Source organism: Perognathus longimembris, chromosome 28, assembly GCF_023159225.1.
Source record: "Perognathus longimembris pacificus isolate PPM17 chromosome 28, ASM2315922v1, whole genome shotgun sequence".
Lineage (NCBI taxonomy): Eukaryota > Metazoa > Chordata > Mammalia > Rodentia > Heteromyidae > Perognathus > Perognathus longimembris.
Window position 1 is genome coordinate 29,844,239 of NC_063188.1, and position 17,746 is coordinate 29,861,984.

The 17,746-nt window shown below is 39.9% G+C and overlaps 1 protein-coding gene across 2 annotated transcripts in view; it reads left to right on the plus strand.

Annotated features, from left to right (window-relative positions):
* Positions 1–486: 486 nt before the first annotated feature.
* The window catches only part of Amot (angiomotin), a 65,587-nt gene continuing 48,327 nt past the window's right edge, over positions 487–17,746 (plus strand). Inside the window, exons 1-3 of one of the 2 annotated variants that reach the window (XM_048336109.1) lie at positions 487–581; positions 10,022–10,090; positions 17,222–17,370. The gene's annotated coding sequence lies outside the window, so the exon portion shown is untranslated. Of the gene's footprint in view, positions 582–899; positions 1,591–10,021; positions 10,091–17,221; positions 17,371–17,746 lie in introns of those variants that run through there. The other variant, XM_048336108.1, reaches the window with a different exon arrangement.

Here is a 17,746-nt window from a genome sequence, read left to right on the forward strand (position 1 = left end):
TTTTTGCAGCTAGGCAATGTGGACATTTTGTGGACTTTTTTCCCTTTTGGTTTTACAAATTAAGAGGGAAAAAAGTTACCTATTCCCAAAGGGCTGGGCAGTGGTACAAAAATAAAGGTGTTCCAGAGTCTCGGACACACTGTCTCACTCTTTTATGAGGCTAAGAAATCAATCGTCTCATCTTTCTATTCCCAGCAGCAGCTTGGGGAGAACAGAGAGCTAGACAATAGTCTCTTGTTTAGTTTTATTAATTTTGAAGACGGATGAAACAAAAGGATCGTATTGGCGACTCAAGGGACCAATGGCAGGCGAACTCCAGGCTAGGACCCGCCAATTCGTAGTCACAACAGAAAAAAAAGAAAGAAAGAAAGAAAAAGAAAAAACAGAAAGAAAATGTGGGTGGGGCTTATACTTCAGACCTCGCTCCGCCCAGCCAAGCACGTCCAGCCTCCCAAGGAGGAGGAGCGTCTTGCATGAAGCCCCGCCCGCCTCCCACACCCGGCCTCCCACCCCTGCCCGCGAGGCCTGCCACCAGGAGGTGGGCTAGAGCCTTGGGTTGACTGGAGGAGGGCAAAGAAGGGGTAAGAAAGGAGGCGGGGGTGGAGGGGGGAGAGGGGGTGCCTGGGAGAGAAAAGGGAAAAAAGAGGGTGTCACGCAGAGCTGTGATCTGGGTGGGGGCCTGCTGGTAAAAGGAAGCACTAGGGGAAGGAAAAAGGAGCGCTGCTCCTTCCTGAATTATTTTAAGCAGGATTTGGTGGAAGCTGCTTTTCAGCATTTCTATTACTTGTTTTTCTTTCTCTCGCGGCGGGGCGGGTCCTTCACAGGCTCTCCCACGCGACTTGGCTGCGCAGTTGCTGTAGATTATTATTGTTGTCTTTGCAATCCCTCTTTTTCCAGGCGAGTCCCCGTGTAAGACTCTGGGCTGCCATAAGCAGGTCGTGTCGAGCTAGTGGGAGGATAAGAGCCAGGGCTCCCAGCTTTTGCCCCAGCTCCAGGACCCCGCCGTTCAATTGTTTGAAACTTCCCCGCCCCCAAGCCCCGCCTTTCTTCCGTGCCCGCCCCCCTCCCTTCTAGGGTCTCGGCTGGCTCCCGGCCTTCTTTCCCCGCCCTCTTCTTGCTCCGCCTCTCACCGTAGTCCACTCCTCTTCTGGGCGGCCCTAGCTACTCACAGCAAGAAGAAAAGCCACCAATTTCTCCTCCTCCCCTACCTCTCTTCCCTGGCTCGGGAGCTGCCTTCATCGCAGTCACGCCCCTTCCTTCGTAGGAGCTTTCTGGCTGCTTAGACTTGTAGACCCCTTACTTACTCTTCGTCCTTCTCCGCCTAATCTCGTTCGCCTCCTCTTAGTTCTCATTCTCCGCCCCACTACCACCACCTCCCTTCTGTGTCTCCTCTCACCATCCGCTCGCTGCTCCACCCTCTGGCCCCGTAGTCTGCTAGTCCACTGCCACCAAGGAGAACCCTGGAACGGAACACCGAGGAGGTAGCAGCCGGGAGCTGGGGCTATCCCCATTGCCCACCCCTGGCCGCTGGCCTGGGACCACAGCCACTTGAGCAGCAGAGTCGGCACCTTGTCTTCGTTGCCTTCAGGGGTAGGAGACGCGTGGTTACTTTTGGAGGGGAACTGGGGCAGGAATCAGTGGTGGTGTGAGCTTGGTCGTGCCCTCGGCGTGACTGAACCGGTCTAAATGCATGTGGGTTGGATGCCCGTGTGTTCCTCTTTACAGCTGGCCTGAGTTTTCTGAGATGTGCAGCAAATTAAATGTTAGAGTATGAGCTCCTCTTGAGTCCAACTTTGGGGGGACGCTAGACTAAACCACTGCGGTGGTATTTTCTTACCTCAAGGGGTCCTTGTATGTCTCCATTACTTGAACTAAAGACCAGACGGAAGCCGAGGTCTACTTAGCCCCTAGGTATTGGTACTTATCTAACATAGCATTCTCTTGAATGCACGTACAGAGGTGGGAGCTCACTCTTTCACCTCAGGCCATGAATTCTTGAAGTTCTAAAGTCTGGGAGTAGTCTACAATGCTGCTACACTTGTGTGTGCTTGTGTGCTGGTAAGACTACCTTCGGAAGATCAGGCAGGTGTCTTGAAACTTCAAGCACTTGTTCATGCTTTTAACAGTAAGACAGATTTCATGGATCTATGTAAATAAAGGAAAGAAAACTGGGATGGAAAATGACAGTATTTACAGACTATAAGCAGTCTTTAGTGAGTTGCCATTGATGATATAATTTGCAGGAAGGTTCTAAATACAAATTAAGGAGGGAGGGAGTGGGGGGAGAGGAGAGTGGAGAGAGCACGACTGAGAAAACTCAAGCAAAGGAAATTTCCCACATGTGTTTTGGCAATAATATTCTGATTTGACTTGTCTTTCCTTCACATGAAGAGTGGACATTGGGAGACACTGTTTAAAAAGTTTTATAAATATAACCTCTCATTCAGAGAAGCTAATGGGTCACCATAGTCTTTAATGATGAAGGGCTAAGGGTATTTAAGTCTCCTTGAGCTAGGCTTTGTGAGAAGTTCCTTCTCAGGCCACCTTTTGTGAGGCCTCCTAAGTTAGACCTTTCAGTATCCTCATTTAGTAGCTAAGAATAGTCCGAAATGGGATACATTTTCACCCATCTCCCACATATCTTCAATTGCATAAATGCCCCAAGCTTGTTATAACGATGGTGTTCAAAGGTCTATCTCTTGCTGAGATACCCCCCCATCCTGTAAGTTTCTTAAGGAAAAATTATTTGCTCATTTTAAAATAATCTTTCTGGTTTATATTTTAATAGGGAAAGAGAAAGCAGAAAGAAAAGGAACAGTACGTGGTGAGAATTTTAAAGGCTATCAGGTTTCAGATCAGCTGGGAGGGAAAAGCTGGCCTGAATAAATTACATTTTAAAACTGGCCTGGGACATTTTAATACCCAGGTGGTTGTAGAGTAGTTGCATCTATTTACAGATGATAACTCAGGTTCCAGCTATTCTGTATGGGTTTACCCGGGTGTCATTTACAGACACTTTCTGGCCCTACATCATACTTCATTTTAAGTGACTTCTTTCTTTGGAAAAGTTTATGTCTTTATACAAATTAGAGGTAAAGCAAACCCACTACCATTCTTGTATGTAAAGTAGCTTTTGTGTGGACATTATGGATCATGAAAACAATTTGAGAAAGGGAATTTTAAAAATTTGTATTCAATACTGTTTGGAATTTGGGCCTTTAACTCTAAAAAATTAATTTATGAAGTAGGATTTATTAGCCTAAGGCATAAGAGTATTTTGGAGAATTGCTTTTCCTGAAGATTTGTAAAGAAGGAAGTAAGCTCTTTTGTAGAATGTTTTAAGACTCTTCAAATGGGAAAGGAAGGTAGGGGATGGATGTTATGACTTTGAGGTCCCATCTAGCACTAGAATTCTAAGTGGGTACATCTGCTTCTGGGCCTCTCCTAAGAGCCCTCTCCCAGGGCCTGTGTCTCCTTTAAAAGGGTGTCTTTGTAATTAAGCAGCCTGTCTCCCCCAACCCCCTTTCTTCCTTTGATCCAGCTTCTAAGGCCTTGTTTTCCATTTGGAAACAAGAGGAGTTTCTCACACTCTCCTGCTTCCTTCTTAACATTTATTTTCTTTTACCCCAGAAATGTTCCCCAGAGACCTCAGGATGGTTAGGAATTTTGTTTTATTTGGGGTAACTAAGTGTGGGGGAGTGTTACCCATGAAGAAGAGTAGAGAATATACTTCCACTTGGGAAATGCTTGTGGCCAGGTACCCTCTTCCATGGAGACTGAGTATTTGGAATGCATGAGAATGGTTTATTCTTGAGACTCCCTTGGTAGAAATTGTCCTTTGCACCCATTAAGCCCAACTTAAACCTCCTGAAAGGGGTGGAGAGAGGTGTGTATGGTTGTGGCTGAGCCTTTTAGGATAGTAAATTGGTAAATGTTTCAAAATCTATTACATCATCTCTTTCTCCTATAGATTCAGTGCATTTAAAGATTGGCTTGACAAGTTAATTCGCTGAGGACTAAATCAATTTGTTTAGAATTGTGATCCACTGATTTCCTGTCCCCAGGAATTTTTGTTGGTGTTTTACTATGATGCGTTTTCTTACTTACTTTTCATTCATTGCTGCCTTTTGGGGACTTTGGTTCAAAATCTAGGATCCCACCCCCAAGTCAAAGGTTAGAGTTTGGTCCCAGCAACTAAGAGGACATTAAAGGGGCTGACCATACTGCATGACTCTACTTCATGGTGGGCTTCTGACTCTTTAATCAAGAGAAAGGATGGAAGTTTCCCTTTGCACAAACAACGCACACAATCTGAACAAAAAAGTAACAAAAAAATAAAAGATAAAGGAAATAGGTGATTTGCTTTATAAAAGAATCCCCAACAGTTTTCTTTCAAAGAACTAGCTTTCATAGTTAGTTTTTAATCTTACTTGATAGATTAAAAAAAAATTCGAACTGGGCTTTGTCAGAAATACATTTATTGCAAAAAAAATCGATTGCAAAAATAGAATTTGTTGCCATGATTATTGCCTGCATTTTAATAAGGCCATTATTTGGCTTTTGAAGTTTTGTTACATGGGATTGAGTTAATCGAAATCTCTGGCTATGTTGGCCTTGGCTCACAAGTGCTTGTAGAGGGGAGCTGGTATTACTTTTTAGAAATAAGATCACTTGGATTTTGAGTAAGTCTAAGGGCCACCTTATGTGGGTAAAGTGTTTTGTTTCTAGTTATTATATTTGACTAACCCAAGAAAATTTTATTTAGTAAATAATGACAACTGATGCTGTTTTAAATCTAAGAATCTATGATAAGTTTTCTGAGTGAGCCTATTGGTGAAAGAGAACCTGGGCTGTAGGCTCAGCTCTAACTTGGTTTACCACACTTGGCATTCCTTCCAGTTTATATTGTGCAGGTTGGGCAGGGTGAATTTGCGAGCCTGTTCTCAAAAGTTTATGGATCTCTAAGCTTTGATATCAGGCATGAATATGAATGATTACTACTAGAATAAGATACATTGGTGTTTAGAGATACAAACACATAGTCATCCTGTACAGAGCCTGTAAGGATGTATCTCTAGAAATGTGTTAAATTTTATATTTTAGCTAAGACTGCCAAAAACTGCATCAAGAATTTCATTCATATTTTCTAGTTCCTTTCATGGAAAAACTATGTGTGTGTATGTGCTGGTACTGGGGCTTGAACAACAGGTCCTTTTGCACACTTGCTTGGCTTTAAAAATCAAGGCTAAGGCCCTACTACTTGAGTCACACCTCCACTTTTGACTTCTTAATCTACAAAGGGTTGTACAAAGGGGTTACATTTTAACCATATCAGTTTATGCAGAGTGTGTCTTGATCAGAGTGATACCTTTTGCATTTGGATGGTTAATTAGGGATAAAAGTTTCACAGAGTTTTTTGCTCCCTTCTGCCCCTGGATTGCTTAGAACTGGGATCCTCAGACTTCAGCCACATGCACAGCTAGGATTTACACTCATGAGTGTTGGTTTCTGTACCAAAGTGAATTTTACACAGCACATATAACATATAAATATGCATATAAGAATTTTAAAACTTATGCTCTATTTTAAATAACAACTCACCTAAGGTATAACTTTGTAAACTTTTATAGAGGAATAAAGGCAGAACTTAATCAAGAATGTATGAAGAATCCTATATATTTTGTTTCTTAAATGCAGCTGAGACTAATAGATTTAAAGTGTTTAAGTAATCCCTAAGCATTCTTATTTATGTATCTAGAAAGGCTGTTAATCCCATTCTTTCAAATTCCCTTTATCCGTTTTCTTTCTTCACGTGCAAAAAGAAAAAAAATCCAAAAGCTAGGTCTCCTGTTTACTTTAAGTCATTGGCAATGATTTTTAAATAACTGTATCTTGATATCCTATGAAGAAAATACAAATTTGTATGGATTGTGAACATTCTAGAATGAGAAAAGAGAAGTAGGAAGATATACATAAATTTGTTTTATAGTTTCAGAAAGAAAATGTACAAATCAGACTGCAAAAACAGCTAGGAGACCAAGATTTGTAGTCAATTACGTAAACATGTAGATGCAGTAGTGGTCCACACAAATGGGTGTACTACTTTATTTGAATTCTTCATTCAACATGTTAAAATAAAGTTCTATAGACCTTCAATTTTCCTTTGATAAAGGTGTAGAAGACATGTGATCTTCAATTTTGATGGATTCATTTTTCGAAAGCAGTGGATCTTTGTAGGAATTGTGGGTTTTTTTTTTTTTTTTTTGTCAGCCATGGGGCTTGAACTCGGGGCTTGGGCACTGTCTCTGAGCTTTTTTGCCCAAGACTCGTGCTCTACCACTTGAGCCACAGCTCTGCCTCTGGCTTTTCTAGTGGTTAATTGGAGATAAGAGTCTCACAGACTTGCTCAGGCCAGGCTGGCTTCCATCTCAGCTCATGGGTAGCTAGTATTAAATGTGTGAGCCATGGGTATCTGGGTATAATGTTTCTTATAATATGTGGTCATGGGAAAAATGCAGGTGAATTGATGATTTGCTAATATTAACACAGGTTATTCCTTTTCATGAGATGGTATATGTCTAGTATGCATATTTAAGGTTTAAAAAGATTCATTTTAATAAGAAAACCAGTCACTTACATTAAGAAATTGATATATCAAAGAAAAAGTTCCATTTGAAAGGTATTTTCAAAAATATATAGCCAGATAAAATACTTCAACTTCTAGAAAATCAGAAGAAACATGTACAGAAATGATTTTTCATATATTCATTATATGTAAGTATATATATATGTATATGTTTATATGTATATGTATAACAATCAGAATAAAGAGGGCAAGGTTTTATTCCCCATATCAATGTGCTTTCCCAAAGGCAATTCTTGCAAAAAAAAACCAACCTACCATTTAAAACACTTTACAAGCTTGTTTTGACATTTGTAAAGTCACTTTCACTCTTGACCCATTAGATGGCATTAGCCTGTGTGACTTGAAGCCAGGATCTGGGTTTCTTTGCCCAGCCCCTCTTTCACTTGCCATGTGACCAAGGGTAGATGAATTAGCTGCTCTAAGCTTCAGTTACCCTTCTGGGAAGCAAGGATATTAATACTTTGCAGAGGTGTTTCGGCATGCTTCATATTGGATACATGCTTTGAGGTCATTGGATGAAAGGTGTTCGCATGATGGCAGAGCAGGCTTATTATAGGGTCCTGAGCAGGTGTTCACTTTTAATGAGCTTTGTTCTCTTATAACATACAATGCCCTTTGGTGCCCCATTGCCTTACTGACTATAATTAAGATTGGCCCTACATTTGTATTATTGACCCTCTCTGCTTTTTGAAAACAAACATTTTTTTCATATTTTGTGATGAACTGAGTTACAAATAATAGAATTCTAGTGAATTCCAGGATGATTAAAAAAGAATTTAAAAAAGAAACCTTACTTGTATCGCAACATTATAATCAATGAAGTTTTCAGAGCACCTCATATATTACTGAGCCAACCAAATTTCTATGTCCACATTTTAAGGGAGAAAGTTTTAAGTAATATTTCCTTGTGACAAATACTGATGATAGTTACAAAAACTTGGCCATTGTAATTTTTTTGCACATCTGGTTTTTATTAATGATGGGATATTTATGCTTTCTTTACAATTCATGGCTCATTTCCATGCATATGTCAGAACTTAAATACCCCCCAAGGCAACATTACGATAACATTAAATATAAATGTGGTCTTGCTAGAAAGAGTGAACTGCGGGGGGGATGGAGGGATTCCTTTATTTTATGTTTCTTCAGATTAAATATATGCTCCCCCCCGGGGGCTGGGAATATAGCTTAGTGGTAGAGTGCTTGCCTTACATGCATGAAGCCCTGGGTTCGATTCCTCAGCACCACATAAACAGAAAAAAGCCAGAAGTGGCGCTGTGGCTCATGTAGTTGAGCGCTAGCCTTGAGCAAAATGAAGCCAGGGACAGTGCTCAGGCCCTGAGTCCAAGCCCCAGGACTGGAAAAACAAAACAAAACAAACAAAACAAATATCTGCCCCCCCCATCATTGATGTTAATCTGTCTTCCCCTTATAATATTCCATAACAAACTTTACATTTTGATCCTTTTGATAGGGACAAATGATTTGCTCCTCCTTTACAATGCAGATGAAACTGATGTATGTGTTTTTTAAGAGCATATTTTCCTTGCACATGCTTCTCATTATCCAAGAGGCCTGGGCTCAATCAGTAAAGGAGCAGAGAAACCACATAATTGAAAGGAGAATGACGGTGGTGCATACTTGGAATATTTGTGGGAAGGGGATTGCTGACATCAGAAAATGTAGTGGCCTGAGTGTTAACAGTTTTGAAGAGAAATCAGCTTTCTGTGTTTCTCTTTACTGCAAATTATTTTTAAGGAATAAAAGTAAGGGCCAGGTTTGACATGCTTATCTGATGTTGCCCTGGAAACTTTGATGAAGATTGTTACAGTATAGTTCAATTAAAACCTTCCCCATTAAGAAGCTAATTAGTGTATCCCTTATTCATTTTGGTTGTTTTTCAAGGGACATGGATTTGCGTTGAATTAGTGACGTTTTTTCTATGTGATAGCAATTATGACAAATTACAGATGGGGAAAATTATTTTGAAGAAATCTAATTTCCTGTTTAATTACATTTAAATTTTCTGTTCAGACTTTGTATTCCCTTTATATACAGTGATCATATTTTCATTTAGTAGCCAGTTTTCTTTTCTACATCATGGGCTATAAATTGTAATGTACTGATTTGTTTTCCTTGTAAATTGTAGAAATACAGTGAGTCATAATAAACCATTTTATTAAGAAAATATTTGACTTTCTTTTTGTACTTATTTTCCCGTTGCTCTGTGAGGTATAGCTATGGATGCATGGATTGAGGAGGTCTATTGTTTTTTTTTAAGTAAACAATTTTGGGAGCTAAGAAAATATTGATTGACTCTTTGACCTCCTTTACCTCCAAGAGCATTTTTTCCTGCCCTATTCTCTCAGTTAGGCTTAGGTTAGAGAAGTGTCATGGATTTATTGACCTGGTTTCTTTTTTTGTGACAAGACTAAATTCTTCTCCCTGGTTAGTCTGAAGGAAAAAGAGGTATGTTAGGAGTAGAAGCACAAACTTCTAAGAAAGTTTTTTATATTGTACTCCATCAATTTTAGGAGGATGAAGACTGGCTCTTGATGTTTCGGAACTACATGTGGTAGAGTAGATTTTCTGTCACAGCATATAGATGTGGGCCTGCAGCAATTCTCCTTCTCCCTGTAACTCTGAGGGGATCATCTATCTGTACATATCCTAGTCCCTGATGCTGTCCCATGGCATATGCATACAAGTTTCTGCAGGTGGGCAAGTTGATTAGGTGATAGGATTTGTGGCTTAACCAACTTCACCTAAGTCATTTGTGTGAAGGCAGGTCTAGATTGTTTTGTAGTGGTAACACAGTCAAACCATAGTTGCAGATAGTTCCACAGCAGCAAGAGGGGCTGTTTCTGCCTTGGAAGAGTGACTCAGGCTCTTTGGCATGAAGATATAAAATACTGGCTTCTGTCCAGGCACCTGCTGGGTGCCACACCTGCAGTTAGCACCTGAGTTACACTCAGACACAAAGCAGAGTGGAAGTAGATGATGCTTCCTTCAAAAGGAATATGGCAAAACAAGGAGCTACAAATTGTTAGTGGAATTTGCCTTATCTGTAGCTTTCTTACCCATGTTGCCTTGGAGAAATGACTTAGAAATTTTCTTTTAAGGTGCACTGCACCCACTTGCTCAAGGTACTGTTGCAGTGCTGGGAGAGGGTTTGGCTTTTCGGGTGAAATTCTCTTGTGAACTGACTTCTTAAAAGAGAGACAGTTTGTGGAGGGAAGTCACACTTGGGGTTTTGATACTGGTCCTACCAGTGAGCAATTAGTGAAACTGAATAAATTAGTTAAGGTTAGCTATCTGTTGTGGACTTGAAATTTTCTAGTTGTAAAATGGAATTAATCATAATCTTTATTTCAGCACACAGTTGCTGAGAGGATAACAGAAGTGAAAGAGCTTTTGAGTCCTTGGAAGGCTGAGAAACTAAAGGTAATTGTATTATTATTAACTATTTTATGTCTTTCATTTTTTTCCTTTCTGTTGTTGCCTCTAGCAATGTCTCTGAGAAGTTATTCTCTCATTATGCAATTGTTAAGTACCTTGTATGTACCAGTTAGCATTTAAGTATGGGATACACACAGTGAAAAAAGTCACAAACCAGCCTGGGAATGTGGCTTAGCAGTAGAGTACTTCCCTAGCATGCATGAAGCCCTGGGTTCGATTCCTCGGCTCCACATAAACAGAAAAAGGCCTGAAGTGGTGCTATGGCCCAAGGTGCTAGCCGTGAGCAAAAAGAAGCCAGAGACAGTGCTCAGGCTTTGAGTTCAAGCTCCCGGACTGTCAAAAACCAAAAAAGAGGGCTGGGGATATAGCCTAGTGGCAAAGAGTGCCTGCCTCGGATACACGAGGCCCTAGGTTCGATTCCCCAGCACCACATATACAGAAAACGGCCAGAAGCGGCGCTGTGGCTCAAGTGGCAGAGTGCTAGCCTTGAGCGGGAAGAAGCCAGGGACAGTGCTCAGGCCCTGAGTCCAAGGCCCAGGACTGGCCAAAAAAAAAAAAAAAAAAAAAAAAAAAAAAAAAAAAAACCAAAAAAGAAAAAAATGTCATAAGCCCATCTCACCCTGTAAGATCACAGTCCAGCAATTTTCACTTCCATTTGAAGTTTAACTCAAATTTTGCCGGGCCTTTAGAATTGTAAATGAAGAGAATTTGTTTCTTTTATTCTCTGCATTGAGGATAGATAGCCATCTCTGGAGCAAGATCTAAATTGAAATTATATGGTGGATAAGCAATGCAGTGGATGGAATTTCTTTCACTTGCACTTCCAAAGTGCCTGATCAATGAATAATCACTTTTTTCAGTGGTCCTTAGTTTCATGCATGGTTCTGGTCTGTGTATGGTCTAGCCCTGTCTTTTTGATCTCAGCTGCTGCACAAATGCTAATGACTCAATCGGTCTGTTACTTCAAATTGGTCATTAAATTCCAGGTCGACTAAGATGAGAGGTTTTCTGGGGGGATGAATGGTCATCACTCTTATCAGAGATAATATGCTCATTATCAGTGTGTTTTATCATTAAATTTCACCAACCTGGCTTGCCTAGGAGCTACTTGAAGGACTGGCCTCTGTTTTCTTTGTTGTTCTTTCCTCCCCCTGGGCCTACTAGCACAGTGTTTGAATGCAGTAAGTACTCATCAAATGTCTGTGGAAAATATGCTGTGATCAGTACACTAATCAAGATATGTATAAAGCCTAGTAGGGAAACGGGACAGAATTAATTTTCCCTATTGTGTAGAGTGGGTAAGGCAGAAGCATTAAGAGAAAAACCATCAAGGAGTAGGTGGAAAGCAAAACTGTCCTTTTCTGAGAGCCCTAGAAAAGAAATGAAGGAAAGAAATGCCTATCATGTTTGCTTTTGCTAAGCCAGGGGAATCTCTGGCCTGTTGTTTTCCCTGCCTCAGGAGTAGATGACTTTAATGGTCCAGTCTGCAAATAAATCTCTGTAATAAATTTTAAGATAGGTACCACTTATTCATACTATTAAACAGGACTAACCTTAAAGTGTCACCTTAAGTGAGACTTCAAATACAGGTATGTATGCAGGCTTACTGCTCATGTCTATTTAGTTCTACACAGCAAAAAATGTACGTTAGGACAGATTGAAGTTTGAGATCTGAAAACTAACAAATTTGGTTCTCAGAGTGTAACAGCTTGGGTCACTAGAACTGAATGTCTTCAAGCTGACTTGTCAGATCTTTCCAAGGGCAAAAATGAAAGATGATATAAGCTATTACAGACCATGAACCTGTTCTCACCCACCTGATGCCTTTACTAATTAGCTTCTTGGCCACATAGCAATTTGGGGCAAGTGGATGCAAGCTAGATTCACAGGGGAGCCTACATTCCACTGTGCCATTTCGCAAGTCACTAGGATACTACACTGACTGCTTCTCTGGCTTCTCTCCATCATCTGAGCCCTGCTCAGCCTTGGTAGAAAAATGGGAGCATGGGAACTTATAATTACATAAGATATTTCTTGGGGATTTGTTGTTAGTTTAATATTCATATTTCTTGAACAATTTATTTTAGTTGTTGGATTCTATCAAATCCAAAATAGTGAAAAATCACTAAATTACAAAGACATTTAAAAATATTTTTAAGACTGCTTAGACTAGCACAAGATTGGAAGATACTTTAATGCTTATCAATCTAATTAATCTTTAATCTTATTAAAATAAGATAGGTAAGTAAAATTTGATACATTCATATTAATGGACAGTTATAACCATTGCATTGTTATGGATTTTATGCCACAGCAGAGATAATGTGCTTATAATAAATAAAAGTGCTTCATCCTAAATGATGTGTGCATTAGTATTTTATTGCTTTGTAAAAAACACGTGGAAATAATTGAGGTGAATATTTTGTGATAAGATCTATTTTCTTATAAATATTTACATACTATGCTTATTTTACTTATAAAATAAGGTATAAATAAGAACAAAATGAATAGTATGCCACAGGAGTCATAAGACTAGGTAAGCAATTGGCAAATTCTTTTAAGCTTTCCTCTTTTTATGCTCAATTTGATTTTATAAATCCTTTGTAATTTTTCTGGTGCAATAAGTAATGGAATGTGATAATATATGCTCTACTCTTCTTTGGAAATACGGTGTGCCAGAGGCTGAAGTGGGGAGGGGGCCTCAGGATGCTTCCTGCTGCCTCATGTTGTACTGCTCACATTCATTTCCAAGTGGATTACTTTCGTTGCCTATTAATATTTTCAAGTTAATTGCTTCAGCACACAGTAAACGTAATACGGACACCAAATATGACTAAGCGTTTTGAGTTACTATCTTTGATTGCTCACAACGATGCTCACTAAAATTCAGAAATGCCAAGGCCTTACTGTGGTTCCTTTTTTTTTTCTTACTGTGGTTCTTGAAATAGATTCCCAGCCTAATGTAAGCAAAGGTAAGAGATAGGAGCAGAGTGTTTGGCAACTCTTAAATTTTCTCCTTAAGCTGGTGCAGACAGACTTAAGTAAAAGCAATTGCTAAGCTTATGTGATGGTCAGGAAACTAAGAATGGGGGCCTGGAAAAACAATGACCAGTAGGATGTTCATATTTATCCCAGACTGATTTTGTACATCATGGTCTAAAGAAGATATTTTGTAAGGATCTTATGACATACTTCTAGCTACCTCTAACACTTCTCTACTCAAACTTTCCCTATTACCATTAACAGTTTATTTCCAATATGACTGGGAAGTTGGTGGTAGCATTAAGCCAGGTTTATAGTTTCTCAAAACCAGGGTCTATTGGGCGCTAGTGGCTCATGCCTATAATTCTAGCAGCTCAGAAGGTTGAAATCTGAGGTTCATGGTTCAAAGGCAGCCTGGGCAAGAAAGTCTGTGAGAATCTTATCTCCAATTAACCACAGAAAAAGCCAGAAGTGGTGCATTGGCTCAAATGGAAGAGTGCTAGTCTTTAGCAAAAGTTTGTCAAGGATAGCACCTAGGACCAGGGTTCAAGTCCCAGGGCTGGCAAAAACAAAAAAACAGGGTCAATTCAATATAATAAATAATTGTCTTCAATGTGAAAGCTTAATAGTGTTAGGTAATACATAATGGAAAGTCCCTTGCCTTAGAATTTATAACACTTGAATTCTGGTCCTTTCTTTGACCCCTTTCAAGCTTTCACATCTTCATTTGAGTTTGTAGACCACCAAGGGGTCTCGTAATAGTTTTTTTTCCTTCTAAGTTCTTTTGATGATCTAACGATTATGTTACAAATATTAAAAAAACCCATTACTTCATGAAATTACCTCTACATCTTAGAGAAAATACTATTCTGAAATTATTATAGGAATAGCTAAATTTTGTTGAGCCCTTACCATGGACTAGACTATATACTTAGCACTTTTTAGAATATGAATCTTAATCTCTTTAAAAATCCTAGGAGGTATGAGACATGTACAAGGTAAGTTAATAAGCCCAAAGTATAGGACTTGAACTTATGGAAGGTGACTCCAGGCCTTTTAACCATGATACTTTTACTGCATCCCTATTACCCATTGAATGTTTAGAGAAACATGTATAATAATGTATTTTATGTCACCCAAAGTAAGTGTATGTGTATCCTGGGTTGCAAGTTTGCTGGAAATAGTACTTTCTAGGATACCTTAAACCACAGTAAGGACAAAGCTGAGTATGAGAACTCACTGGGCCCTCTCCACGTTTTTGGTGTATGAGAGAGAGAGAGAGAGAGAGAAATACATGGGCATGATTGCAACAAAAAATCCCTTTTATTGTGCGGGTGCTGAGTCTTCAACTCAGGACCTTTGCTTTTTTGCTCAGGACAGCACTCTGCCACTTAAAGCTGCATCTCCAATTCTGGCTTTCTGGGTAGTTAATTAGAAATAAGAGTCTCAAGAGTGCCCAGGCTGGCTTTAAACCACAATCCTAAGATCATGGCCTCCTAAGTAGCTAGGATTACAGGCATGAGGCACTGGCACCTGGCTACAACAAAAATGTTGAAGTAGCTGCATACCATTTGCGGGGATTTAAATTGTATGCAAAGAGTTGACTAAGATTTCATAGACTTAATTTAAGATTTTCTAAATTTTGAGACATAATGGGAGGAATATACACAAAGAAGATCTGATAGGCATATTACAAAATTTATTTGAAGAGTGAACATTTTTTTTTCTGGCCATTTTGTAATGTTGACTTTTTTTGGCCAGTCCTGGGCCTTTGAACTCAGGGCCTGACCACTGTCCCTAGCATCTTTTTGCTCAAGGCTAGCACTCTGCCACTTGAGCCACAGTGCCATTTTTGGCCATTTTTTATATATATGTGGTGCTGAGGAATTGAACCCAGGGCTTCATGTATTCGAGGCAAACACTCTTGCCACTAGTCCATATTCCCAGCCACTGTAATGTTGACTTTTGGGGGGACTTGGATTGGAAACCAGCTAGGTGCTCACTAATGTGTTTTGGCTCAGCCTTTCAGGTACACAGGTATTGGGCCATTGAGTGCAAATGGGGTAAGAATTTAGCTTAGCTTTGCTGTCATCTTGTCATAGAAGAGCTGAATATATAAATTCACATTTGTAGTTTTAGTAACAGAACTATTAGGCATCCTTTCTGTTCTTATCAAACATCCTCAAGGAAAGTCTGTATGGCCAGGAGCAACAGCGTTATTTCATTGATTAAAGATGATGTCAGCTCCCTGGGAGTAACATTATTAAAGCTGTGAGCAAATTAAATGTTTCAGAATTCGTATTATTTTATGAAAGCTCTTGTGCATGACACAAGGAATCTTTTCTCTAGTAAATAAATGGAGTAATGTTTTCCTTTGTGACTCCTCGCATGTAAATTAACATAAAATCTTTTAACAAAAGTAGCAGTAAACTAGACAGAACTTTGCAAAGGTTTTCTTCTTGGGATGATTTGTTTTCTCCTGTGAAACAGAAACCAAAAAAGGCCTGGAATGGGTGTGAGAGAATGGTCTATGTTTAGGAGACATAACATGAATTGAGTTTTGAAAAGGATGTGGAGGAGAAAATACAAAATTAAGTATAGATAGTGAGACTTGGGACAAGTTAAGTTTTCCCAATCTGGTTGTGAGAAAAAAGCCAGTCACAATCATCTTGAAGAATCTAAATAGTTCTGGAAAAGTATTGTGCATTCGTTTATCTCCAGTGCTCACCTTGAACATTTTCTAGTGTTTCAGTTAAAAGGGACAAATGTTTTATTCAGAACTGTACAATTGAAGGACAGTGGTTATTGGCCATAGCTTTGCTTATAATCCAGCTTTGGTTGCAATTTAAAAAATTGTCCCTCAACTTTGAAAATAGGGGAGTTCCTTAAAATAATCACCTTGCAGACTGGAGGCAGCTTTGCTCTTGATTATGCTTGTCAATGAGTCAAAATAAGCTAGAAATACAAGATTTCTTGGTTTGTTCTTCTCACTTTAGTTTTGCCAAGACTGCAAAGAAATAATGTTAAATTGATCACAGTGTGGTTTTGTGGATTGATTTTAACTTGAAAAATGTGGGCATTCTCCCCGAATATAAAAATGCTTTTGCACTTCCTTTGCGTTGCCTTGATCTTCCAATGGAAACTCTGGTTTGGATGAAATCTTAATGGATCAAGGCTTGGCCAGGAAATGTTTCATGTGCATTTACCTAAAACTCAAGCTTCCACATTTTATAACGATTTTTGTTGGACCTGGAGGGGTCTTCAGAGGTTCAAAATAGAAATTGTAAATGAGGATTGTCTCAACTCTATATATTCCTTGGGGGCATTTACACCTCATCTTTATAAACAGAAGCCTTGTAGATTCCTTTTGCTCGAACACTGGGGCTGAGGAAGAGCTGAGAAAGCAAACTGTACATCTTCTGTTTGGAGAAGGGTTGCTGGTTTGGATTGAGAAGGGCAGTCAACTTTCCTACTCCAGCAAGAATTAATGGGACATCAATCAGATTGTAAGCTCCATGAGGGCAGGAACTATATTTTGTGTGTCTTTGTATTCCTCATTGTGTTAAGGATGAGGCTAACAAATGTGTGAATAGTCAATATGCAATAAATACTAAATGACATGGCTGAAGTTTTGTTTTTCTTCTGCCCATTTGAGGCCGAGGCAGTCAAATTGGGAGTTTGACAGTGCTTTTTCTTGTGACCAAAAACCTCCCTTATGAGGACTTCCACCCTATATGGAATGTGGGCTGGTAAGCCTCATGAACTTGCCCCACAACCAACAGTAATTTGAGGTTGCCCCTTAAGGTAACAACAGTAGGTACAGTTTTTGTCATCATCCATCATTCTTACAGGGTCCTGGGTCCTGGGGCTAGGACAGAAAAATCCTTTCCAGTGTCAGATTTCAGATTTTCCATCACCTGGAAACTGATAGGATCTCCTGCACACAGCTGCGGGACAGTAAGCTTTCTTTCCAGCCCTAGTGGAGATGGATTCTGCCACTCACTTAAGAGCCAAGCATCATGGGACAACAAGTCATTCCATCGGAAGGAGTGGTTTGGTTTACTGCTGGCTATTGGTGGCAACATAGAAACGACATTTTTATTTCTCCCTCCCTTCCCCTCCTGAACATTTCAGAGTGACCAGTGATTGGACTCTTGGCGGTGCTTACCCTGAACCTGAGTGTTAGGGGAGAGGGAATCTGCTGCTGCGGTTTCTGGAGCTGTTCATAAGCAAGAATTCCCTATCCTGATCAAGGCTTTAAGCCTAAAAGAAAGCAGAAATAGGTATGGATCATCAGTGTTTGTGTGTGCATGTGCATGTGCGTGTGTACAAATCTGTGTGTTTGCCCACCTGAGTGCCCTATGTGAGGTGTGCTGGATGGGGTGGTTGTGGCACGGGAGGGGGTGGCATCCTCTTCTGGGTCTAAGGCAACTCATTGTCTACATTTGTCTGCCTTGCAGAAGAAGTTTTGAGGGGAATTTTAGCTAAAAGAAAAATAGTCTTGTATTCACCTCTTAAGTGCTAGGCATCAAGGAGTTTTGTATGTTATACTTTCCAGCCTATCACAAAGTTCCAATTTGGGAATTCAAGTAGAAACATTAAATTATCATTGGGAGGGGGACAGGGACTATAGGGCAAGTTGCTCAGCCTACTAGTGCT